At 39.2% G+C, this 26,367-nt stretch overlaps 1 protein-coding gene across 2 annotated transcripts in view; it reads right to left on the reverse strand.

Moving 5' to 3' along the window:
- The window catches only part of lzts2a (leucine zipper, putative tumor suppressor 2a), a 56,312-nt gene that overhangs the window by 12,663 nt on the left and 17,282 nt on the right, over positions 1 to 26,367 (reverse strand). The window contains exon 2 of one of the 2 annotated variants that reach the window (XM_030155818.1): positions 16,737 to 16,841. The gene's annotated coding sequence lies outside the window, so the exon portion shown is untranslated. Of the gene's footprint in view, positions 1 to 10,258; positions 10,549 to 16,736; positions 16,842 to 26,367 lie in introns of those variants that run through there. The other variant, XM_030155819.1, reaches the window with a different exon arrangement.

Below are 26,367 nucleotides of genomic sequence, written 5' to 3' on the forward strand. Positions count from 1 at the left end.
CTATTACAGGGTCAACCCGGGGACACTTTACACCACATCCTGCTGCTTGAAAACTATTAAATGATGCTGCGTGGCTCAAAGGCAGCTGTGACGTTAAACAACTGGTCCTGACGGGAAGTGGAAATATATCTCCCCCAGTTCGACCCCTATGCTAGTTCTGGTCTAGTGCTAGTACTTCCTTTGGAGTGGGGGTGCTGAAACCTGTCCCAGCTACATTACCTGTGGGCCCTGAACAAGTCGTCAGTTCATCGCAGGGCAGACGTATACAGACAAATAACCATTTACGCTCACATTATGGGTATATGGGTGATTTAGACTGACCAGTCAACCTGCTATGTGCATGTGTTTGGATGATGGGAGGGGGCGACAGTGCCAACCTCTGTACCACCTTGATAGAGAGAAGCACGTGAACTAAAAGGTTAAAAATGTCAAAGTTAACTCACTTTACTATGCCTACAGGGAAATTGTGTCTCTGCATTTTACCCATCTAAATACACACAGCACCTGACATTAGCAATGGTGGTTAACATTAGCAGGATCCTGCCACTGAAGGTGTTCAGAGGCCAACTCCAGATCTTCATCAGTACTGAGGTCACCGACAAGCGAATTCACCCAAAAATACCCGTTTTGAATGGTAGGGGAAACTGGAGGACTCCAAAGACCCACAAAGAGCAGAGGGAATAGACAACCTCAACATAGGTTGGGAATTGAACACAACATCTTTGGAAGTGCTAACCACTACACCAGTGCACCACCCAGCCCAGTGTTAGTTAGCGTTGTTGCTATCGTATTGCTAGTTAGTTATTGTATTGTAGATTAGAATTTTCTTAAAAATACTGCTGTTGTTGGGACGCAGAATGGAGTTTAAGATTTTTTCAGGTGATAATAAAGTTTATCTGTGGTCTGTTATCAAGGTAGAGTCCAGAAGACTTGCTCCAAAGTTTTCAGAGATGTCTCACAAGTTATAAGCCTTCGCAACTATCAACATGAAATGATGATGAGAGCTGAACTGAAAACAGCAAACCTTTTTAAAAAGTAGGATACATCACATTGAAGGTAGACAGTTTGTGTTATCCAAAGGTGCTTTAACTGACACCCTGGATAAAGCTGCATTCACAAACTTTACTTGGTTGCGTTTGTTTATGATAATCCTGCCCTCAGCTCTTGACTTGAGAGGTACCTGGTTATTGACCAGCAAAAAGTGTGTTCTTTGGTGGTTGAAACATAAAAGTAGGTTCCAGAGAAGGCACCAGCTCCAAACTGGCCCTGGACCTGCCTCTGTGGAAAAGGTTACTGATGTGAGAGTTAAAAGTGGCCCAGAGATGACTAAAAGCAGGACTGACAGAAGAAAGAGGTTCCCAGGTAGCTCTCTAACAAGATACAGAAGTGGGGTCTGTGACGGGGAAATAATCCCGTTATGATAAGTCTGTTAATAATGCCAGCGTTACCCAGGAGAGGAAACCCATTATTCTGCAGCAGCAGATCGGCCTCTGAAATCACACGCAACCTCCAAGCTGTTCCGGAGAGTCTGCTGGGCTCAGGACGAAGTTAGAAAAGCCAGAAGTGGAAAGAAAGAAGAAAAAGGAGTGGGTTAAGGAGACAAAAGGCTGAGGCTGAGTGGGGGCATTGGTTGGGGGGTTTAGGGGAATTCCATTGCCAGGTATTTCCAAAAGAGAGGCTCCAAAGAGGCCTTGGGCAAGCCAAGCACCTAATCCTGTTTGGTCATTATTTGGTGAGCACACACACTGACTCTGGGGTCTAAGCACCTTACGACCTCAAAAACTGAAAAAATTAAATGTGAAGGGAGACACTGTCTCCTCTCTCGAACGAACCAATCAGTGAATATTATTTACTTTTTGTTAGTCTGAAGGCTCTGCACAAAAGTAATGAAAATTAAGAGGAGAACAGATATGACAGCTGAAATTCATAATATGGCCTTTTGGCAAACTTTGCAGTGGCAGAATCTTCAGGTGATAGAGCGAGTAGCAACTAATACAAAGCAGAGGAATAGCAACTCAACTGAAACTGCAGGGAAACGTCCACATTTGTGGAGAACGGTGGATAGAGGAACATACTTGAAACTCATCAAACTTTACAGAAGGCAGGTGTATACAGACGAGGAAGAAGAGTTGTATTAACACTCTGATGAAAGTGTTAAAACTAGAAGAATGCACTATCTTGGTATATGGGTGACTTTTAATGTGTTTTATCAAATGCAGTTCTTTTATTGTGTTAGTGGCTCTTTTGCCAAAGAACCACATAAAAGTCATAAAATGTTTGCAGATCTATGTGTCTCATGTAAAAGTACTCCCAATTATAGCTGCAACTGTTGGTGATTCAGTCAACTGAAATCAAAAGGGTCAGCAATTCTATTAGCAATTGATTCTCTCTTCCAGTCATTTTTTCCATCTAAAGGGCCAAAACAAATGGGTTTTGATGTTCTGTTTCATCATATCTGGCAGAAAAATAAATATACATACATACATACATAACAGATTATTGATTACATAAATTGCTCTGGTCTGCTGAGTCATTGATAACAGTGACCTCTTTCTGTACAACCACAATGTTTTAAACACACTTCAGCCCTTCCTCTCTTCTCCTTTTTCCTGCTCCTCCTCCTTTTCACCCATATCCCTTTCCTCAGTTTCTTGTTTCCTGTGCTGGATTACAGCTCCACTGCTCTCCTGTCATCCCTCCAACCCCCACCACGCTGCTTACAACTCCCTGCTCAATGCAGATAGATTTTCATTTTCATTCGCCCTTCCTCGGCAGCAACACCACAGTGTGACTAACTGACGGCAAAGCCAGTGTGAGGGGGAGAGCAACAGGTGGAAAGGATAAAATTGTCAGATCAGAGTTGTTGCTTTATTGACAGGGGCAGAAGTATCAGAATAATGAGAGCCAATCGTTAAAACAGGGTTCCTACAGGTTTCTACAAGTTAAATTTAAGACTTTTTAAGACCTTTTTAAGACTTAGAACAGAATTTAAAGCCCATTTCACAGCCATACTGGCAAAAATTAATGACTCCTAGAATTGAACATTACATATATACTGTGCACAGAACTGAATGTTTTGTGATCATTCATCAACAGTGGCTGCAAAGTTACTGATAATCGGTTCCTAATTTTGATATAAATTTTGTCAGGTTGGAACAGGTGGAATTGAGTCGACTAATGGTACTTTCTTTGCAGCTTGGACATTTAACAGACATATTTAAACACAATACAGCAAACAAGTTTATGGCAACATAACTTAGGACCTACAATATCAAATTTAATACCTTTTAAAGACTTTTTTAAGGTATTGCAGATTTGTAAATTCAGGACTTTTAAGACTTTTTAAGACCCCGCAGGAACCCTGTAAAAATACCTCTGGATGATCTTTCTCCTCGGCTAGGTGACCGATCCAAAAAGCGCTCTTGGAACAGTAAAACAATTTATGTAATAGAACAGGGGTGTCAAACTGATTTTAGTTCATGGGCCACATTCAGCCCAATTTGATCTCAAGTGTACGGAGTCCCTTTGGTGACATGTGAGAGAAAAAAAAAAAAAAACATGTGCGTGGCCACGATTTAATTAAACATGCGCACAAGATAATAAAGCATGTGCACAAATTATTAAATCGTTTTAGTTCAATAGCTCAACTTGTCATGTTCTGTTTAAGAATCTTCTTGCACCTTCCCTACATATTATGAGGTAGAGTCAAACATTAGTATGACTGCACATGGTGAAATTTATATTCACATTCTGCCAAACCTCATTCATTTTCTGATGGGTCAACCTGAAGCCACTTTAATGTTCTATTTTCAACCACAGGACTCAGGTGATTAGTTCAGCTTCAAACCGACAAACAAATGAACCAAGGCAGTGGTTTTATGTGGCAAACTCACAGCTTTGATTGATTCATTTGTTTGTGGGTTTGACTTTGACATAACACATTTTAAAAATGCAGAATCACACAGTGTTTGGAGCCAGAACAGGGGTTAAACCAATGTCAGCATCATAATCAAAATATACTCATGACTTTTTTTTAAGTAATAGTAGTATCTGTTGTTTTGTTTAGATTTGGAATAGCTTAAAAATCAGTCAAGGGCTTTTTTTTTTTTTTTTTTTTTTTTAAGCAAACTTAATATGCTTAAAAAAAGAGGCGGATTCTTGTAGCCATAAAGCAACAATCTATCATTCATCTTATCACAAGCTTTCAGCATCAACACACATGAACTTAAACAGTTACTGGACAGGACGGATATTAAACTGTGGACAGAAGGAATAATTACAAGCAAAAACCATCTATGTGTAGGTAGTGTGCACTGCTTTAAGACAGACTTAAAAAGTGGATCTGTCCTCCAAATAGTTGCTTACACTTTTCTAAAATTCCAACCTAGCACTCAAGTGTATATAATATAGTGTATATGTGTGGAGGAGGGTGGCTTGATTAATCCTGAGACCTGTGATCCCAGTGGATGGAGAAAGTGAAAAACAGAGACGCTGGAAAAAAGGAGAAACTTAACATGCTAGGTGAGTCACTGTCAGCTAACAAAAGAAAATCGACAAGTACAGGCAAGGCAGGAACACGGCCTCGGTCTCTGGCAGCTAAAGCTAACATCAGTCTACACCTAAATCTACTCTCCCATTTATTTGTCACGCATTCACTCACTGAAGCTCGACAATAAAACTTCAAACGCAGGCAGGAAAATGGTATTGTAATGAAGTCAGCTGACTCCGCCGTAAAACGGGAGAGGTACTTTAATGTGTTGCCAACAAACCTGAGGTGATATTAAACCTCCATTCCTGCACAATGACTGTCTGTCTGACTGGTCGCTCTCTGTCACCTACCCCCACATGGCTTGGCTTTAACATCTTGCAGTGTGTGTCTGTGTGTGTGAGACAGAGTTTGAGATTGCATGCAAACATATCCAGTCCTCATTATCCCGCAACCTGAGCGCCAAGTTTCTTTTCACTCAAATCAGAGTGATATTTTCATGTTTGGCAAAGTAACATTTCTGACATTGCTTTGAACAAAAGTTGTGCGTGTCCAGGCTGCTGCAGGTTTTTCGGACTTTACCAAAAAAATTGCTTTCTACAGTGAAACAAATACAAAAATAAGACTTCCAAAGGGAGTCTGTGTAAGACTAATTGGCAACAGTTCCTCCATCTTTTCCCCCTTCCTCCTCCTCCTCCTCTTTTACAACCGACTTGTTGCTGCTGCAGACTTTAGCTTCTCCCTCTGTTTGCAGGTGTTGCCATGGCAGCGGAGGCCCACATTTTTCAAGAGTGGAGCAAAATGAGATGGGACAGGATGAGCGGGAAAAGGAAGGAAGAAAGAAAAAAGACAGAGTGAATGAGTTTCGTGGCTTCGATAGCCTGACAGTTTGACAGCGGGCAGGTTGGCTCCTTAGCATCTCAAAGCATCTGGCCTCAATTCGGATGTGGGGGAGCTGCTGTGTGGGTGACCGGGGTCTAGATTTCTCCTCCTCTCTCTCTATCACATATACATACTGTACTACACTCAAAAACTCACAAAGTCTCTGTGGGGGTTGACAGCGAGTGCAGCCAGCAGCTATTGAAATGGCACAGAGTAGACGTCAATGACATCAGCGTGTAGCAGCAGCTTAGTGGAAACACTACGGTCATTTGGGGACATAAACTGCCAATCACATGCACATTTATTCCCTGATCTTTCAGTGAGTTGCCTTATTAGTTAGTTTAAAGAAGCCTTGGTTGATTACAAAATTGAGGCCACTGGGACAGTTATGCACTCTTTAAACCTAGCAAAAAGATTATGGATTTCTTCAGTTCAATGTATGTTGCACTGAATGGGCAAAACCAGTGTAAATGTCTGTTATTATCTGCTTAATCCCTCAAATGTCAGAAAGCTACATTAAGGTTATTATTTAAAAAAGCAAAATCATACATTTGAGAGGCTGAAGTTATCAAATGTTTGGCTGTTTTAAATAAATATTCGAGGCAAGCAGACAGCTAACATAAAATGAGGACATGCAGCAAAATCCCTGATTGAATCAAGCTAAGAAGTTATAAAAACATGCCCAGCATCTTAGAGAGATAATCCAAAAATGTTGAGAAACAAATCAATTTATTATCTTTACAAATGTAGCTGTAAGCTTTTGAGAAGGGAGACAAGTTTTTAGTTTTGTGCAAAACTAAAAAGTCTGGTGTAAAAATTTTAAGTTGGGGTTTATTTCTTGGCCAAAATGTTGAAATACTCCTTTAAAGTCCTTGGAATAGCACTACCAACATTTGGTATTTTAGTTTTCTACAGTAAATGACCTGAAGAATTAAACAAACTGATTGATGAGTCGGCTAAAGGAAATCAAAACAAAGAGTATGTGAAGAAGAGAAGATTCCTGCCTCACTTTGAATGTTAGATTTTCCAGGGTTTTTTCCACTGCTGACAGTTATCCAGCGGCGGTCAGTGGTCAGAGAGGCAGACACTGGAAATACCGAAGATGCCGGCGGTACAGACACAGGGATTAGCCTCGTGGCCACGGACTACTGTTCGTCAGGATCAGTGACCGCTTCAGCCTTAACCGTGATGAAACTTCTCTGATTAGTTCTCCTGACATGCAATCACTGGGGTCGTCTAGTTCTTGAGCTCCAGAGCAGCTGCTTTTATCTCAAGCATAGTTTATAACTGGGGCTGTATTTTGGAAAAAACAGGTTGTCGGGCTATTTTAACTTCTTATTGTCTCAGCTTCAGAAAGAAGAGTAAAGTTTTCCCTCTGAAATTTCCCCTTCCTTCCCCCCTGCTGCTTTGGCTGTATGAACAGTGAAGAGCCATTGTCTTAGTTTAACAGAGGACAGAGAAAGCAGAGAAAGGCTCTGTTATCTCACTCTGAAAGCCAGCACACTTTGAGTGACAATGTGACCTATAATGTGAGGGAAAGCGAGGCGGGCCAGTGACAGGACTCCGATTGGACTTTACTTACAAATAATCACGAGCTCCAGGGAGGAAAAGTAGGCCAAAACATCTAAAATGGCTCAGATTTTTTTTTATATTCAGCAAAGGTGTCTGATTTTCCTGACAGGCTCAGACTTACTGTGAAATCTGTGATCATAGCTGAAGCTGAATATAACACACCGAGACACAATGCCACCCACACACACCCAGTGTTACTAAATGCAGCCAGGCAAATGAGTTTCACAGCAGCTATTACATAAGCAGCGGCGCCTCGGTTTAACTGTGCCAGCCTCTATGTATAATTCACTTCTACTCATCTTAGAAAATATCTGACATGGCAAAGACGCGCATACACACATGTGCAGCCGTATTCAGACATATTGTCCGTGCCGTCTGCACACTGCTGTAAAAAAACGGAGAAAGATGGAGGGGGACAGACTGGCGTGGAAAACATTTATTCAGCAAACTGAGCTGAAGCCAGGCCGACTTCTAATCTCTGGCTGTCTCTCTGTCTTCCTGTGTTTCGGTCTCTCTCTCCTTCAGTGTTCCACCATGCTTCTCATCTAGAGGCTTTACATAAATACCTGGCATGAGCTTTAGCTCAATGGGATCGCTGGAAAATAATGGGGCTTGAAGAGGAGGAAGAAAAAGGAGGAAAGACGCCTGAAAACTGAAATTATTTGGGAGGAGAGAACTTGTGATGCTTTTCTTTCTTTATATTTTCGACTTAAAGGCTCAATATGTAAGATCTGCATTTGCTTGTGTGTTTATATGATGTTTGTGTTGGAGTCAGTGTTGTAGTGGCGCCAGCTGTTTGTTGATGTTAGCTTACTTTTATGCTAACGGTAGCTAGTGTTGTTCACTACAGCTGCTGGAGTGGATGTAAGTCGTCTACATAAAAACCAGTGTACAGGCTGCTATAATGGATGTAGTAAACCGAGACAGTTGTTGGTTTAGGAATGGACTTAGCTAACGTCAACAAACATCCAACTCCCAGCACAAACCAGACTCCAAAAATAAGCCTCACAAAACCAAACAAGCATGGGCAAATCTTACATATAGAACCATTACGCAAAAAAAAGAAGCACTGACCGACACAACCGGGATGTGTTATGAATGCTACCTCAGGCACGTGTGACACACATTTACCTCATTTGTTATTTTCAGCAAAGATGAGGTAACGTATCTTCTCCGTTTCTGTCTACCTCACCCTCTGACTCTTCATCACCCCTCCTCACTCCTCGAGTTAAGCTTTATGTCAACATTTACAACACCTGTCTGTTACAGCTGCAGTGTTTATGGAGTAAAACGTCAGTCCTTTTACTACTGCCAAAATCCCGTCTGGATAATTACAGTCTTCTGCCAGTGTGCTCCCTTTTACGGGCGCTCGAACGAAACCTCGACATAGTACGGTCTGACCAACAGCTACTACCGAAACTTAGGCTTAAAGTGGATGAACAGCCTCGAACCGCTCTGACTATAAACATATCTGCTGACACATCACTCCAGGGCCATAACAAACTTGATGAGAAACTACAATATGTGGCCCAAGGCACACAAGGAGTCATGTAATTATAAGTGTGAGGAAGACAAAAGAGAAACAACAGCGGCCTGTGCTCCCACAGTGCTTCGTCATCAAAAGAAAAACAAAGATTCCCTTTGAGTCTCAACTTCTTAGGATAAAAAAAGTTGTGGTGGGTCACACTTTTCTGTTTGCTCTGGTAGAAATATATATGCTGCCTCATGCTCTTTCTTATCTTCAATAAGTGTGTGTGTGCAGACACTAGACAGATTGAATAACACACTCCTCCTCCTCGCTCCTCTAGGCCAACTGTCCAGAGGGTGAAACAGCTTTTCTGTGGCTGAAATTTCAGATCAATAGCGTACAATCTGCAAAGAACAGATTACCTAGGGTCAAGATTAGAAAACCTGGTTTCACACCACCAAAACCTCATCACCGCTCCACAACAAATCCCAGCTTCAGGCTGTCCCTCCTCATGCTGACCAAGGTCTGCACTTTGGCCTAAATCTTTTACTGTAGAGTCAGTTACAGCTGCATCGACAACAGTAACAACATAACACAATTACAACTAGTCCCTGAAAAATCCTGGCATCTAGTGACTGATCAGAAGGAGGAGTTTTTGTTCCGTTGCTCCTTCATTGGATGCTTATAGAATTTCAGTCATAATTTTCCAGTTCTAGATAACATTTTAAGATTGACTCTGGAAAACAGATCAAAACAAGATTAAAACATGCAGATATTTAGGACTATTTAATACCAGTGGTTTTGACAGTTCTGCTGGAGCATACAAGTACACAATCATGTCCATGTTTTGTCCTAGTAAAAAAACTGTCTCCCATTATAATAGTATGGAATTTTTTGGACAATAATGAAGATCTACTGCATGAAAAGAAACCACTTTTCATGCAGTGATGGTATAGACAAATAATTGATGGTTTGGTAAGATTTAGGAAGATCTTTATGGAAAGTATGAAAATAGTATTTGTAATATTTCATTAGCGTGTAACTACACAAAATCACAACCACAGTATCTTCATTAACTTAGAATGAGAATGAGCACCAACATTTTTCTACATAAGCTCACAACAGACTTTGTCTTATCCTTTTTTCTGTTTTCTCTCTGGTGGCATCCTGTGTTAAAGTGTCTCCTACTATGTCTGAGTCTGAACCACAGTGACTGCCCCCTTCACTACCCCTGAATGGACAAAGTAAAGACCCTAACAAGGGCCTCTCAGGTTTTCGTGGCCACCGTAGGGAGTGGGATGGCAGTACTCAGTTTGCGAATATCTACAAATCCATGTCTAGATGTCATTAAATATCACACGTTGAACTTACAAAATGTAGGTTTGTTTGGAGTAAAAACGGGTAGTGGAATTTTCATATCCCCTGCCCGCTCAACCAGCTGACTCTGAATCATCCAGATGCCTTCAATCTTTGGACAAATGACAAGAAATCTAGTTGTCATCTGTATGTTGCCATTTTATTTACTGATGTATGAAAGTTTTGAGTGTCATCTTCATCACCAGTCCTAAACTAGTTTCCTATTCTATTAAAATTGCAGTTTTCTGTCAAAGTGTGTTTGTCAAGCAGCTTTTGTCTTAAAACTCTTTCCGTTGACACACCTTCGATCTAAGACATTTCCCCAGTTGACACCTTCTCAGAGGCTGAAGGAGCTCATGAATACAAAGTTCCCTCCAACAACTTTCAGCTAAACAAAGCCACACGAGGAAACACAGCAGAGTAAAAAGAGCAGGACATTGGAGAATCTGAGGCAAACATATGCAATCATATTTAACACACGTTCTTTCACTCACCCCAGTGAGCTTCCTGCATCGCTGCCTCCACTTGTCTCTCTTGGAAAAAAAAATTCCTCAGTCTGTGTCTGTCCGTCAGCTCAGATTCTCCCTGATTCTCCCTCTTTCCCGTCGACTGTCTCTTCTCTAAAACAGTCCAGCTTCCTGCCTTTGCTGGACTTCATATCCCGACATGAGGGCGTTTTGGATAGCAGCCCCCTTTTTTCCTGTCCCGTCCTCCTCCTCCTCCTCGCTCTTCTCACTTCTCTCCACTGTTCCTCCTCTCAGCTTGCCTTCCCTGCTGTCTGCCTTAGCACCGCCTTCCCCTTCTCCTCCTCCTCCTCCTTCCTTACTCCCCTCCCCTCTCTCACTTTTGTCTGCCAGCCCCCCCCACCCCCTGCCTCTGGTTTCCCTCTTTTAACACACTGCACTCCTCTGCCTCTCCTCCCCCTTCTCTCTTGTTTTAGGATTCATCCATCCCCCTTTTCCTATTCACGCTCATTCCCTGCATCCACTCAATCCTGCACTGGATTGGAGGATTTTGGATGTTTAACCTCTGCTGTCTATGTCTGGTATGGAAGTCAAAAGGACACCTCTCCATTCCACAGTTATTAACATAATGTCCTGGGGCTAAATACCAGTGTTGTTACTTTCGATTGTGCGATCATCAAACAAGATCAACTACATCAGGAGCTGCAAGGGAGGGAGAGATGAGAGGGAGGGGGTGGGTCAATTAACCCAGATGGGGTATTATTACATAACAGGTTTGTGCTCATCTTTGTACTTGTACACTCCTCATGTGCTTATGCGCAGTGAGTGAATAAATAAAAAGTCAAATGAAAATGGGATAAGTAACTAGGGCTGGAATAATGCATCAGTGCAATGGCTGGTACATGTGCATTACATAGATGTTGATTTGTTTAGAATATGTCAGCACGTCACACCGTGCGTTCCCAAACAGGCCAACCGCTCCTTCTCCTGAGCATGCTGAAAATTAAACTCAATCCCAAAGGAAACCCAATCATCGAAAGTGTGGGAACTCTTTATGTAACGCTTTGTTAAACTTAAATGTTCAACAACAAGAACTCAACAAAGAGAACTCCCTAGAGTAGATGACAATGGACATAGCAAAGATGACAGGTAAAATAATTCATACCCAGCATTATCACAGTAATTATCAAAAAGTAGCAAGCAATACCTTTCTTAATTTGGCCTTGTTGATGATAGACAAATTTTAATTCTGGGAATTTTATGTTTTAATGCAAAGAATGAATTGATTTAATGAAAAATAATCACTACATTAATTGCTAAAAAAAATTACCATTATTTGCAATCTCATAAATATCAGAAACATCATTCATTCATTGGAAATTTAAGATTTTGTTTTTAGACTGCTGCTCAGACAAGATCCATCATGACTGGTCACCATAGATAACTACCAGATGAACCCTCTGTTATGTTGTTGTTTGTAAACTGCAGTTCTGAAACCTAAAGATGTGTGAGATGGCTGTCATTAGGTTGGTTTTATGGAAACAAGTGGGTGGGGTCGGAGAAAAGTAAGGGATGAAACTGGAATACACCAACCACATTGACTATTGGTGTAATAATAAATGCCTTTGACTAATTTTAGCCACTTAAAAAATAAATACTAAACAATTAAATAAATGTTAATTCATACAACTGTGTCTGCTCACACTAAGTACGTCTACCTGAGGTGATTAGTAGCCTAGTTAATTGACCATATAATTCAACATGTATCAATATTACCATTAGCTAAAGCAGCTACGATGTCCTGATTATTGTAAATAATTACCAGTTATCTTACAAACAGAATCCTCTGATGGCCTTTTTAATGTAAATCCTTAAACACAACTATGGCAGTGTTACCCGTCAATGAGGGAAATAAGTTTTATTCAATAAACAAGAGGCATTAACAGCTGCTAAATGTAAATAAAAGCTGAAACAGCATGGCAGACACTGATAGCATTCACCTGTCAATCACACCAGCAGCTCCCTTAAACTTTTGGCTAAATATTATCTAAACATGTGAGTTACATAAATATTAACCTCCCATACATTTGTCATAGATAAGAAAATGAATTACAGAGACCTACACAGTTTTTTGTCTCAGGCTGTAAACATGTTTATGTCTAAATTTGCCGTTTTAACATGGGGGTCTATGGGACTGACTCGATTTTGGAGTCAGCCTCCTAGTGGCCATTTAAGTTACTGCAGATTTTTGACACTTCATGTGTTGGGTTCACTTTTCAGCCCCAGGTGCTGTCACTTGCTTGGCAGTGAATGTTATCTTAATTTCATTGCGTTAGCCACTGACAGCAGAACAGTTAAGTAGTGTCAGAAAATGGAGAGAAAATAAAACAAAAGGAACAACCACAATAGATCAAATAAATTGTACCACACTGGGTGGAAAAATATTGAATAGTTTTCCAGGTGTGAACTAGAAAAGAACAACAAGAAAACATGCTGATCACTGAAGCCCCCCATAATAAATACTGTCTGGGTCACAAATGATTTTCTCTTTTATGTCTTTATTATTACTATAATTTGGTGCGATAATAATAATAATAATGAGCATATTATTCAACTGTTACACTATTGTAACCATGGACAACAGAAGCACAGAGTTGAGGTACACAACTCTAGCCATAAGGTTTACTTTTGTTGTGCGCTGCCATGGAAAAGAAACAAGAGGACTAAGTAATGCTGCAGGAGAAAGGGTGTGTGTGTTTGCATGCATGTGTGTGTGTGCGCCTCCTTCTGGGTCACAAGTGAGAAGTTCACTCTCTGACTTGGCACTTTACTGCCATTAACAAGGTCCACCTCTCCGAACTGAACACCAGAAAGCTTTTGAGTCATCTTTGTGTGTGCGTGCGTGTGTGTGTGTGTGTGAGTCAGCAGGCGTTTCTTATTCAGCCTCTTCACAGGTAATGATGATGTTCTGTCAGAGTGCATCCTTTCAGTGCAACATGTTCGACCCTCATATGAGTCAGCACAAAGCAGGACAAAGTCATGTTTAGCAAAAGCTGAAAAAGGCTTAAGTTAACATCGAAACAATCGCATGCACGACACATCACTTTTGTCCAGTTTGTTGCTGTAAATTGAGGTTCTTGTAATTTATCTGAGTTTTTTTTTCTCTTTGAGAGAGCTGAACATTTATCTGTTTTTCCTGAATCACAATGCAACATCAATAAATATCTTATATTTGTTCAAAGATGTAAAAAACAAAACAAACAAACAAAAAAAAAAAATTGTCTTTTTTTTTCTTGCAATTTGTGATCCTGCAACTCTTTCCAATGACCATTGTAGTTTGAGTTGGAAAATGTGCTCAAACTGTTAATCAGTTATAGGGGTGTAACAGATCACAGAAGTGATGTCCACACTGTTCACACTACGTTTTGGAAATAGACCATTTGCCACCAGGAAAAACATGATGTGTTGCACACTTTTAATACCCCTCAGCCAAATATAGTGTAAGATTCTGTTGAAAGTTACTGCCCTACAATTTAGATTAGATTGTCTGTGTAAAACTTATTACAAATATATTTATGTTTGAAAGTACTCAGATATTATAACAGCAAAAGGACATTTGACCTTGAAAAAGTAAGTCAAGGGCACTGATTTTCAATGGGCTTCTGCTCCATGCCAAGATGCATCCACAGTATAAATTTGGTGCAGATATGTCAATGCTTTCTTCAGATAATACAGTTACGTCGTTGAATGGACAGACAGACAGACAGACAGACAACAAAATGATTACAAATATCCCTCCAGCCATTTTGGCCGAGGGGTGAAAAGCATAAAAAAACTCAAATGCATAAGGCTATGTTCCAATTTATTCCACTTAGAGCTTCAGCTACTGCAGCCCCTGAGACTGTAAAGTAAAATCTAAACAATGAACACATATTTTTATAGACAACCCCAAAAACAAACAAAAGGCAGCAGATCACAACTGACTGTAAAGCAGAGCATCTCTTAAGTCATAAAAGTCCAAAACAAAAGGAAGTGGAGTGTTTTCCTTTGTTCAGTGTAGATTATTTAACCATTTCAAAGTTGTCGTTGCTCAGTGGGTAAAAGACGTTTCCTCACAGAGCTGATGTGACAGACTTCTGCATGTCATCTGGACTCACTATAGTGTGATGGACTAGCTTGAACTAAGCTTAGCATGGCATGTTACTAACTTGCTAAGAACTTACAGGTTAAGATTCTCAGGCAAAACTGCAACTGCATGCACTGGAGTGTAAGAAAAATCACGACGGTTAAGAATTACAACTCGATGACAAGAATATTTGGTAAATTCATTGTTCCACATATATTTAATAATTTTCATGCTGTAGCTGGCAAATGAAGAGCTGACATCAACATACATTTCCAAATTTAATACAAATTTTGGATTGTATGACCTCTGAACTACCAAAAAATTAATATCTTTGCAAGTGCTTCAGAGATGATGGCACCAACATAAGAAGGAATCACTGGCATTAACTAGAATTGTTCTTTAAATCTCTACTGCATCAACCGGTCCTGGGTTTTCTGAAAGTGACCTTGCTGGTGCAGGCAGCAGGCGGCTTTGTGCTGTGGGACAGCTATTGAGGGAAGGGGACAGCTGGGCTGGGATGGGCTGAAATGGACTAGAGGAACGAAGGAGAGCAGAGGAGACGGCAGATCTGTAATGGAGACGGTGGAAAGAAGAGAGGAAGACAGCTGCTGCTGTGTTGACCACACACTATTATCAGTGCACATATTTCACAAATACTGGGCTCTATTGTGGGGCCCGGGCTGAGAGAATTGATAAAGCTCTAGTGTCGGGACTCAGTGTGTTACCACGTTAACAACAAAAGATCTGGGGAAAGCGCTGAAGGTATTTATGTACAGGATTTTTACCAATGTAATATTGTTTCATATTAAAGCCACAGGAGCTGAAATCAGGCAGAAAAAATGATAGATTCACCTCTGCAGCTCTCTCCTGTGTCCAAATCAAAAGACTAAATATAAAGATAGATGATCTGCAGTTATGGAAATGTAAAGAAACTGTGATTAGCCAAAATCAGGGTGTCATTTTTATAGCCTGAAAAGTAAGCAAATAGTAGATCCAGAAGTGTTATCTCCTCTCACACCACTTGAAATACAATACGCTGAAAGGTAATTGGAGATTTTTTGCCCAATGATGCCAAAAACTATAAAGCCCTGCAGCTTTAAGTAGGGGTGTAACTGTTCTGAAATATATCTGCAGTCCAGATATACATGGTCTCCAAGTCATGACTGAATCGGCTACGTCACTGCTGTTGAAATCTCCAACAAAAATTCTTTCATTTCTCTGTTAACACATGTAGATCACAAAATTAGTATTGCACTTATAGTCTTCCACCTGCATGCCAAACAACTACAGAGAAGAATACTTTTTTGTTTGCCTAGTTCCAGCTTCTACATGGTTGTGTGCTTTCATTAAGTTTATGTTGGAGTCTGTTTTGTGCTGCTCAGTCATTCGTTGACCTTACTTAACTCCATTTGTAAGCTATTGACTGTCTTGGTTCTCTACATCGATGATTATAACCTGTACTGACTTCTGAAGGACTGATTTATTATTCTGTGAAAATCCTTATGCTCGATAATAAATTCTTCACTGTCTCTTTTTTGCTCTTCTACAACCATAACAGTGTGTAAACCTAGCTACCGTTAGCTTAGATATGGAGTCGACTATTGACAGAAAACAGCTTCCTCCTCAAACCTTATACTTAGCTCACAAGTTTGAAATTTAGAAAATTTCCTTGATTTTAAGAGAATTTTTACATTGCAATTATATTTGTTTATTTAGTTAATAAACATAGATTCTTAGCACAAAGGTTTTTGATTACTTACTCAACGTAGAGGTTATTTATATATCATTTCAAAACTGCAGTTGATTTGATAGCATTGAGAATTCGCCCATTTCCCCATTGCAAATGTCTTTTTGTTATACTCTTGTCATATGGTGAAGGTTTAGGAAAGAGGTGCACTGCAGAGCAAATTGGATTTGCAGCAAAAATAAACAGACAAACACACCTGCCATCTCCCTGCTCTCATTTGGGACTGCACAGGACCAGCCGTGAATTCCTGACCCTTGACCCTCATCTCCTCCTCTGCTCCCCCCTCCCCCTTCCCTCCTCTGTCACACACTCCGACTGTCATCCATCTCCAAACCAATCCCCGACTGGACACTTCAAAGACGGAGGCCAGGACCCAGATTTCCATAAATGTGTCTGCATGTGTGCGTGTGAGGCGAAGGGACCAGGGTGAGTAACTAAACTGAGCTCATACCAAGTCAGAGCATTGATCAATGTCCCCATCTCTCCATAAAGACAACAACAGTCGAAGGGAGGGAGTCGGAAAGATAGAACAAGAGGAGGAGGAGGAGAAGAGCTGGAGTCAGCAAATATTGAAGGTCAGCCTTGTCAGAAGAGTTTTGTCTGCAGAGGGGTTTTATGTTTTTGTGGTTCTTTACCTCAGAGTGTCGCCCAGTGTTCTCCTCCTGGAGGTCTGGGTGGAACAGGGAGAGGACGCAGAATTTTCATCCCAGGACCTCGATCCTGTCTGAGCCTGATCTCCTCTGCGAAACAGAAAACAAGCAAAACAGAGGGTTAACTTATCCGCTCAAAACCAAAGTTGAGTTTTTAGCATAAAAAATGTTGTCATTTAGAGTAACTGTAACGACTCTGTAGGGACACACTGCCCCCACTTGGTGACATGGGAAGCATAAAAATCTCAAATAATTAATTCCAGCAAGTGGTGCAGAGTTGTGGAATACATACAGTTAGACTAGAAACAATGAAAAACTATTTAGCTACAGTTATGTTTTAAACAGGTGGGAATTACTAAAAAAATATTGGAAAAATGGCACGTCCTGGGCTCAAGAAAGGGTTTGTTAGAGGCGCTCTGTGGACTGGCACAGACTCAGAAAAATACAAAGAACCCCAAGGCACTCTCTTTTAAAATTATTAAAATATTTATTCTCATATCATGGTCATGTTAGACCTTTAAAACAATAGCTTAAACACGCTTTAAAGGACTCGAAGTATTGTTTTAAAGGTCTAACATGATTGTGTTATGAGGTGGTAACTCAAATTCTACAGATTACCTGATTTCTCTGAAAATAACAAGACACTGATTACTAATAAGCTCTGATTTGAAACAATGTGCAAAAACCTGTCTGCACCATAGTAAGTTATGCACAAAGTGTAGAGTAACATGTTGGTTACAGTCATTTTTGATTGAAAAGTAAATGTAGGTTATTGCTATTTATGTTAAACCTTTACACCCATTTCATGCTGCCCAAAACAGAAAAAGTAATAAACCTTTTCTGTTGCCATTTTTTAATTTAAGAGGATTAGCTGTCACTCAACGCACCTCTGAAATTAAGTGCAAATAAAATGATGTACTGAAGAGATACTACTACTACTACTACTACTACTACTACTACTACTACTACTACTAACAATAATAATAATAATAATGATAATAATAATAATAATAATAAAATAATAATAATGTGAGACAATGTTAAGCCTTTAATGTATGCTGTTCACTGAATCTAATGGAACATGTTACAAATTACATTTGAAGGCATGTAGTGAAATGGATATTGGGAGTAACACATTGAGAGTCTATAATGCACACAGGGGAAACACCTCAATACAAATGCATTTTCTGGCCCTAAACTATTAAAAGTTAATTTCTCAGTTTAACCCTTAAACTAAATTAAATCATTTTATCCATTCTAATACATAATTTCCTAATCTCACGAGTAAGGTGAATCCAGAATATTTGTACATGGCAGACATTTCAACAGTTTAATTACTGTCAGTTCAATTACTTTTCACATTTCACTTCATAAAATTAGCTGTCACACTGTCACAGGACTGTATTGTGGTTTAATTGTATACTTTTTGCTCCCCTAAGAAGCCAGAAACTTTTGTGCTTTTCTTACGTTGCAGAGTTTTCTGATCCATTCTGTAATTCTGCATTTGTTTATGTTTTTATCTCCTGATCTCTGCTCTTCTTTCCCTTTGCCTCCTCCTCACACAAACGGCCAATGAGGTAATCAGTCAGCTTGTTACAGTCTGATAAGTGATACGATGCGACTATTGATTTTGGCGCCAGTGTCCTGGTGCAGGGGTCAGTCCTGCCAGGCGGGCGCTGGGCCGGGCCTGAGAGATTTCAGGAACCGGGAACAGATGCTGACTGCGCTCTTTCACAGCTACTGTTACAAAGTGACAGCCTCGAGGAAGTGGACAGCCGCACTGACAGATTTTTACTTCTGACAAAATATATTGTCAAGAAAAATCACATCAGCCTGAGTTGGATGCCGTGTTCTGGCTGCTCACAAAATCAGGTCAAACGCTGATCAGCATAGATGGAAACATCAAATGGCTTCCACATGAATTGAGGATAACTGCAAGTAAATTTTAATGACATTATCCCAGATTTTTATGTCACAGAGGTACCAGAGTGCATTGTATAACCATCTATCACTGTTTACCGACAAAACAATACAGAAACACAAGACAAACTTCATCAATGAGTAAAGAGACGCTTTAAAGATGCAGCTGCTTTTAGGAAACAAAACATATTGGACATATTAGAAACCTGAATCAGTATAATCCATTTCATTGTCTCAAATGACAAACTAAAACACAATTATTGATTTTTTTTTTTTTTTTTTTTTTTTTTTTTAATGCAGCTGGTGTTTTAAGGAAAACATAGAATTCTGGAAATGAAATCATATTTGTCTGTGGTCTGTTAGCAGAACGTCACATAACTTATGAATGAAATCTGGAGGTCAGTGAGGCTTTAGGTGCCACCGATTAAAGTGACAATCAGCATCCGGGATTTCTGCCATTAGATGATTAGTGTTTTGGAGCCATTTGAGATAGTGACCTGATTTGACGGCAGAGAGGCTCTGTGTGCCTTGTAGTTGTATCTGTGAATGCCAGTGAGACATGATCCAGTTATCTGAAGCCAAGCGTGAAGTGGGGGGGCCTCCTAGAGGGGGTAAAGACATCCATGTGTCCTAACAAGAGGTTCCCCCAAAAAACAGATGGTCAAGGTCTTCCCTGAGAGACACCGGGGTCAGACCCGAGGGGGTAAAGCCACATAAAGGATCAGAGTTTATTTTAGATTCCCTGCCCTTTAAATTGATTTTCTTGCTTACTAATGGATGCAAACACTTGACATATGAGAGATAAGCAGAATAGAAAAGCAGTAATTAGGTGGAGAACTGATTACCTGATCAAAGCACCACTGCAGCCATTTTGATCATGTATTCATTTTCAAACACACAAAGGCTTAATATATGTTTGTATTAAGTAAATATTTGAAGCTTTTGACATATTTTATTTGTCTTCTTAAAAAGCACATTATGTATTGTTTGCCAGTGAAGGTTTCTGAATCAAAACAATAACAAAATACATCATTTGATGATACTGTGAAGTAGCACAGGATTCTGGGAGTTGTTGTTTCCACCACTGTTGCGTATAAAAATCTGTGAGCGAAAGCATTTTTTCAGAGAAGATAATATACTATTAAAGTTTTATTCAGGTATATATTAATGTCACTGTTGTTGTTGCTAAATGTAATGTTAACGCTAACAAAAGAAGAATCAGCTTATCTAATCGTAAGTTAGGAATTAGCATCCCATTAGCATACACATTGGATTGAAGGCTTCTGCAAGTCACTGGTTACACATTGTACTGATTAAACTGTCAGTACTGAAATATATTGATAAATATTCTCCCTACTTGATTACCATGTTACAAAATGGCATGCAAATAATTAACAAAATGCTGAAACACTACTGAATTACTGTTATTAAGTATAATTAGGATGGTTTATCCAGTGGGTTATGATTCCTCATAAATGAAATAAAGCACCATTGACCAGACTGATGTTACTGAATGTTACAAATAGAGATTTCTCTGAATTATAACATTGCTGGAAACCACTGAAAGATATGAATAAAATATGTTGAATTAGGTGTTTAATTGCTAGCAGGGGACTGGGGTACAAAAACACAATGACAAATGTCATAATATAAATTTATCATTGCAATAAATATCATTGCAATACACATTATTTCATCATCAGGGTTAATTTTATAGTGCCATCTAAAATGCTTACAAAAGGCTCAATCAATGCTACTTTCTTTTAAATCATTAGAGTCATTTTCAATTTAGTTAGTTTTAGCTCCAGATTTCTAAAGTGTTTTTCGTGCTCTGACCATAAATAATCATTTGAAACAACAAGTAAATATCTGGTTAAGTTACTTGTCATTCAAGTAGGGGTGTGTATTAGCAAGAATCTGGCGATACGATACAAATCACAATACTAGTACAATGATACAATATATCACGATATATCATGATACTGTTAACAAAGCAATATGTTTTGTTTGGTTTGTTTCTTCTTCTAAGAGAATATTTCCCGGAAAAATGTAATTATACCAAATATATGCACAAATACTAAACATATTTTTATTTGATCAGAACAGGATTCAATACTTTACCACAAAAGGAAATTTTATTATAAATAATGATAATAAACAAATAAATAAAATTATGTTTACAGACATTACAGTTTAAGATCCTGCTCAGATGTTCATATTTTATTAGTCGTGAATAGAATGCATAGTGCACAGTCCCTGAACATCACATTATTTTTTTTGATCCCAACAAAGAAATTAACATCTGCCTCTCTCAGACAGTAAAAAGTGCTTTTAGGATGATTGAAATAACCATTATTTAACAAAACAGTGTTATAAGTTTAAAAAAAAACTATTTGCATGACCTGCAATATCACAATAGTACTTTTTGACTACAAACAACAGAGTAAAATACCCATGTGAATATAGAAATAAAAGCTTGCAGGATTCCCCAAAGAGTAATAAAAAACAAAAACATGAACCTCCGCCATATCTCTACTTGAATAAATACCTAAAAATATCGATACAGTACTTTTTAATATTGATACAGTATCGTGAAATGAAATATAGCGATATATTGCGGAACCGATATTTCCTTACACTCCTACATTCAAGAGGAAAAAATAGCACTGAAACTCAACAGAAATATATTTATACAACATTTATTGTGACAATTACTGACAAAATCTGACTTGAACATATAATATTTCAAATAAACAGATATGGGAAGTCCCACAAGGGTGTAGGTGTAATGTGTCCAATATGTTTGTCTATATAATGGAGATAAATTAAAATATTACATATTATAGCTACCATTAAAGCCTTATCAGTGATCAATTGTTTGATAAAGAACAAACTAATCTATTAAAATCTATCAATAATGCAGGAATAATGTAAAATTATAAAGCAAAAATAGTGTCACATTTTTAGAAAGGACTAATTGAGATTAAAAATCTCTTCAGGCCAAGAAAAGCAAAAACACAACATAGTTAGATCAACAGGATTGCAGACTAGTTGTACGGCAACATCACACAAATCATTATAAAATTAGTGAAATAGACACAAAATAACAGTATGATCACCAAGTATCCAACAAAATCATCAAGTCTCCATCAATATAGACGTGCACATGTTGCGTGTACATGTACACACACCCACTCAGATGTGATGCAGGCTTTCTGGGCTCATCTTTCCAACATTTAATTCATAAAGCACACAGCAAGGCCAGAAGCTGTGACCTGTGATACTGTAATCACCTCTGCATACATGTCCCATCTCTACTCAGGGGATGACATGTGATCCCATGGGTCCAGATTAGATGGAAATTATTAATCCATTAGATCATTGGTAGATAGATCGCAGTGCTACAGCGGCATATGTCCTCACCACACAGACCACCTTTAATGTGAGTACAGTGACACTATGAATCAGGGGTGCATTCCTGGGCGCTGCAGTATTAACTTCAACTGTGGGTGTTATTAAGGTGATGCAGCCAGCGTGTTCGCCTGGTTGCCTTGGGTTCGCTTTTTTAATCACAGTGCTGCTAAGGTTAAATTTATTGGGTTACTCCAGATCCCTTTCATTTCAGAGAGCTGGGCTGTACTGATGAGGAAGGCATTGAAGGGGAAAGCAGCTGCCGTCACACAAAAGGCGTGGCTAAATCAGGGGCCAAGGTGACTCTTACACAATGAGCCATGAAGCAGAAATGTTTAACTCAAGCCGGAAATAGTGACAGACATGAACACATACTGTAGATACACCTGCTCAAACATGGAACAGGCAGAATTCACAACTTCAACCATTTTGTTAGAGCAGTTACTCATGGCTTGGGTCTCGTATTGAGTAAAAAAAAAAGGACTGATGGGGAAGACTCTTCATGACACCAGACAAAGACATATTCACGTACAGGTTAAATATGGTACATTTACACAGTTTGTGCTGGAGTTTTCTATATTAGTGACTTCAAATGTCTCAATTGCCTACATCCAAGCTAACAGACACGATAGACTGATTTCTGTGCAGGTCAAACTTCAGATTTATAGACAGATTTTAATTAAAACTGATAAACATTTCTGAGATCATGCATGTAGGGAACAGACACTATCGTTGCATTAGAAATTAGGTTAATGTCAACAAATGACACAGACAAAAACTTCACCTAAACTTGGGAAAATGTCCTATATTGAACCTATAAGCATTTATTTATTTACTGCAACTGTAAGAAATGTTTTCTCTGTTTGTTATGTTTCATACATTACTAATTTTAGAACATCTAAATGTGCACAAATGTCCCAAATAAAAACAGAAAAAAGATGACTTTTTCTACTTATGCAAAACGTGTACATAATCATGTTTTTATGTGAAGTTTGCATTGTGTCTCTTCTGTGCTCAGAGCAGATCATGTTTGACACTTGTTAACTGTTCAATCACCATGATATACTAATTTCTTTGGTGAGGACTTTGGATCAGTTTTCTGTAAAACTCCTTACACTTGCACTTGAATTCTTAAATGCTTCTTTGTGTTCATCTACAGCTGATACAATATATGACTTTTTTAGCTTAGAAACACGGAGTCAATGCAATAAATTTATAGAAACTGCAGTACATTGTAGTATAATAGTGTAGATACAAAGCTATCTGGATAAGGAATGAGCACAATCTGAATAAAATATCACACAACCTTACAATTCAGTGAAGAAAACAAACAAAAAAATAAATGAAATAAAGGTTTTTGAGCACTGATGAAATTAGACATAACCAGTAATATTAGACAACTCAACATCTGTCTTTGGGCATCAAGAGACTTCATTATTTTAATACAATACACTATATTTGCACATTAATTTGCACACAGCGTCATAATACAGCCAGAGATACTGAATAGGGCACCAGTAGTTGAACAGTTTCTAATGTTTCATAATGTATTGTCTCATTGCCCAACTGTCAGTATACAGTATCTGCAGAACAATAGAGCTAACAGGTCTACTACAATGGGACCAGTCACTTCACTTCCCAGGAACACAGCAGTCAGGTAATGCAATTTCTGTGTATCTCTCTTACAGTTTTCACTGTCAGTGACCGAACACTTGTATTGTACTCAATGCCCAGCACTTTGGAGGCTGCCACTGTCGTTTTTCTAAGAAAAGGAAAGCTGCTTTGTTGCCATAATATGCCCTGTGTGATGCTTGGCCCACTTTCCAGCCCACTTTCATTGTGTAAGCACACATACATAAAACATGATTTGCTGCTTCAATTTCTGACTTTTATTCAGCTGGGATTTGGTGGCAGACAACATCAGAGCCATAAAAAGCAGAAGCAAAGCAGTGGTGAAATGCAACTCTGCATCTGATCCTCTGAGCCAGAGAGGAGGGGGGGGGGCAGAGCGTTAGAGGGGGGAGCTACGAGCTGGCGACGTTTCAGAGAACAAGGTTTAATCACTGACCTCTAGACTTACAACTGAAGACAAATGGCCATGATTAATGAGGCCCATTCATCTTATAGGTTAAGAAAAAAACAATGGGAACTGTCTTTGCCAGAGCTGTTCTAATAGATCTATCTGCTGTATATATTAAACTCCATTCCTGTTAGTGTGCACTTCACTTCTGACAGAGCTCGGGCCATTGTAGTTCCTCTTACGTCCACTAGAGAGCAGCCATTCTAATTTGTGCGTCTGTGATGATGGCTGTTTTCAATAACTGCTGATCTGACATTCATACCTCAGGGAAACAATATTGTAACAAAAATGTCACGAGCTAAACTGTAAAGTGATTTAATACACATTTGGGTGCCACAGGTGTGAGTCCATTCAGTGCTTTGTTTTAATGAATTGCTTAAATGATGTCTTTAACCTTTACCCAACGAGCACCTTGAGGATAAACAAAGACTGAAGCGGGACCAGATGACGATGACCTCATCGTGTACAGTACTCAATCCTCCCTGGAGGGAAAAGGCTAATCAATACACACCAGCTTTTTCGACCCCAATCCGCAGCATGTAATGTCCGTAAGACCTCAGATCCTCGGTGGCCAGATTAGATAAGATGACATGAGATCAAGGGGTGGATGCATCAGTAGTGGGCTAAGGATATATCAGAAACTGATCTTTAAGTCCATTTCCAATCACAGATGATCTTTCATCTCATCACTTCACTGCATAGACTTTACATTTCCATCTATCGGCTGCTGTGCTCACATACATTGTGATTTAAAGTGTGTATCTACACGTGGGATTTGTGACATAAATACCATCTGAAGCCACTTCTTATCTAGTACATAATGTTTACAAGCACCACGTGCAAAAGTGAGGCCATTATCTGCACATACAAAGAAAACTGACTCTCAGGAGAATAGAAACAATCACATACACAACAGTTAAACCTCAGAAATAAACATTATAGTCCCAGAAAGCGTGGGAATCAGAGTTAATCACAAAATGTTAAATTACTATCACAATATACTGCCCACCAAATGACAGTATTGAGACCTGTAATACTTAATGAAGTGCAGGACAATCAGCTGCAATATATCATGATGTCTGTGTGTCTGAAGATGGAAAAAATACCCTTAAATACAAAATGTAAGACATGTTTTTCTTGTAGACAGTGACATGGGTAGTATTCTGTATGCTGAATGTGTGTTGCATGTGGGAGAGCTGCTGTTAGTCTGCCAAATAATGGGGATCTGAGTAAAAAATAAAGAAACAAAGAATTAACTTCAGTGTAAGTTTCACTGAATTTGACGTTGTAAAAAAAATCTTTTTTAACACAAAGTGGTGACTATGTTAAGTCAAATTCACAAGGAACCTCTTTTGTTTAATAGAAATTATATTTTCTTCTACCCTTGATTTGCTGGACTTTTTCCATGGAAAATCCGTCAGACACAAACTGTTGATCAAAGCAAAACATTTCTGTGCATCACATTACATCCTGCTGTGATCCTTCAGAACAGCAACATGCAAACAAATCAGCTGATGATGAATGAGGTGGGAGGAGCAAAATGTGACCACATGAAGAAAAATAGTGATTACAGGGGAAATTAGCAAATGAGAATCTAGAGCTCAAGGAAACTTTTCTTTTGCAGATTCAATGTTTCAGCCGCAGCCAAAGCCGGAACCTTTGTCTTGGCTTTTGTTTGTCTCCAGCTCTATCCGGCTGCCGTTGCTGCTTCTGTTGTTGTTGTAACAATTTGTCTGTCTGGAGGATGTGAATCATCTCCTTTCATTCACACACTTTGTCTCCTCTCTCATTATTCTCCGTCTTCAGCTTTCCTTCAATTATTTCAAATACGTTTCCATGCCCAGATATCCTCTTTATGAGCTCAAAGGAGTGGAAATGTAGCGTGCATGGTAAAGTTGCCAGAGGGCCCGGAGCAGAGGGCTGCCAGATCTGCACATATTTCACACAAGTACATTTGAGCACCTGTCAGCATCTGGCTTCAATACCTCAACTGTGCTTTAAACGTCTACGCAATGCTACTCCGAATAAGACAAACGGCATGAAAGCTGCTGCCGTCACACTCCACACAGCCTGCAGAAAATGAAAGATATACATCCATGTCATGTATCACCACAGGACATGTGATGCTTTCACAAGAATACATGAGTGCATTCAAGGTCCTTGGCTCCTTTTTCCCCACACCCTGTGATTGTAAAAAAAAAAAGC

Source organism: Sphaeramia orbicularis, chromosome 15 (assembly GCF_902148855.1).
Source record: "Sphaeramia orbicularis chromosome 15, fSphaOr1.1, whole genome shotgun sequence".
Taxonomy (NCBI): domain Eukaryota; kingdom Metazoa; phylum Chordata; class Actinopteri; order Kurtiformes; family Apogonidae; genus Sphaeramia; species Sphaeramia orbicularis.